Raw genomic sequence first — 2151 nt, forward strand, 5'->3', positions numbered from 1 at the left:
CCAACTTCACAAGATGTGGCTTTAACCTAACTCCTGTCAGTCTGAAGCTTCTCATATTTAGGTCATCAAACCAAAGTTTGTAACAGTAATTGATGACATTACAATGGACCCCTGCCTATTTGCTGTTCAGTAGATGGGGATTTTTCTGTGAAATGTATATCCAAATTATCTGGGGAAAATCCACCTATTTATCAAATATTTAGTGTGGAAAAACTACTTCAGTCCTAAAGTTAGTCATATTATTGTGCATAATTTGTGTTCATCACATTGAACCATTTTTCAATGTTCTTGCCTAAATGTTGCCATTAACAAAAATGAGGAACATTAATGTTATTAGAATTTTCATTTTCTATTGTATAATAAAGACCTCACAAGACCCCCGATCTTTTAGTAAATCTTAACTGACGTTTATTCATTAGGATCAATCTTTCATTAATTTAGTAGTTTGTTCAGCTTTCAATATAGTTTTTCACCTGTAACATCTCCTCCACATTTTGTGATCTAATCAGAGCCATCATTTTTCTCAATTTGTTCTATTTATTCATCATTTAGATGGCTTTATTTAGCTTCACATCATGGCTTGTGGATTTTTGAATTTAAATTGTCCTTACAGTGGTGGAGAAAGTACTCAAAAAATTTACTTAAAAGTACAAATATAGACAAAATGTACTCAAGTAAAAGTACCACATTACCATTTGTACTTAAGTAAAAGTAAAAAAGTACTGGCTTTTAAAAATACTTAAGTATTAAAAGTACTTGCTGAATGCATTACCTACAATATCATTAAGCGAACCGATCGTATTTAATCGTATTTAATCGTATTTAATCCATTACGAACACCATGTTCAGGCATAAGGGCGTCCATATGTGCACTTGGCACCAGGACGCCCYWGRCCGCAGTTYGATGATTGACTTTGTCATCGTCTCATCGGATTTGCGGCCGTATGTCTTGGACACTCGGGTGAAGAGAGGTGCGGAGCTGTCCACTGACCACTACCTGGTGACGAGTTGGCTCCGGTGGTGGGGAAGGAAGCCGGTCAGACCTGGCAGGCCCAAACGTGTAGTGAGGGTCTGCTGGGAACGTCTGGCGGAGTCCCCTGTGAGACGGAGCTTCAACTCTCATCTCCGGCAGAACTTCGAACACCCTTTATATTAAATTTACCACGGGCCTTTAAATTTTGAATCTAAACATTCCACTAAATTAGAGGCTTAAGGACAACAAAGTCATTGCTAAGGAGTGACCATCACAAAGTATTTAAAGCCCCAGAGAGCATTAGTGGTCAGAGCAAGAGGGACAGTTGGTTTGTAACTGCAGTGGTCAAAGGAGAATAGGTAAAGTTCACACAGGACATAAATTTACCATGTCAAAAATTATTCTTGTAATCTTAACAGACCTATAAGATTAAACATTTAGTCTTATTAATATTAGAACGCCTTTACACTGGTTTCAATTGTATATTTAAATTAAGGAAAGGGAGAGAGTTGTTTTTTTTAAATTGAGGATTATTTTAAAAAATATGCCACACCTATATATATATATATATGTATATATATAATATTTCAGGTAAAAAGTAAGTTAAAAAAAATGTATTATATGGATCTGTGTGTGGGTTCTCATATGGTGTCTGTGTCTGTTTGTGTGTTTGTTGGTGGGATTTTGTGGGCAGTTTAAATCCTCCAATAGCTGACCACAGTGGTCAGCCATAGTGGTCAACTTAAGTGGTCACCCCGCAGCCAACAACACACACATGCACACACCCACAGCACAAATACTGTAGACTCATCTTCATTAACAAAGAAACATTTGTATTGATCTGCTCTACAGCTGCAGCTCATGTTGCAGCAAAGAAATATGTATGGGAGCTCTAAATGGGTTACACACATGCATTCACTTACACTGAAAAGGAACACATGCAAACACATTTCTTCCTGCCATTCTCTCCCACTCACTTACACACACATGCACACACCCACAGAGTGACTGGTCAGTCCTAAGCAGGTTAGGATGAGTGAATTAGTATTGATCATCTCCTTACAGCATTATCTGTGGCTACAGTTCGCCTGTGGTGTAAGAACTGCTAAAATGTCGGGTGGTGCGTGCAAGTGTGCATATGTGTGTACAAAAAAAAAAAGAATAATTATATATATATA

Source organism: Poecilia reticulata, linkage group LG2 (assembly GCF_000633615.1).
Source record: "Poecilia reticulata strain Guanapo linkage group LG2, Guppy_female_1.0+MT, whole genome shotgun sequence".
Lineage (NCBI taxonomy): Eukaryota > Metazoa > Chordata > Actinopteri > Cyprinodontiformes > Poeciliidae > Poecilia > Poecilia reticulata.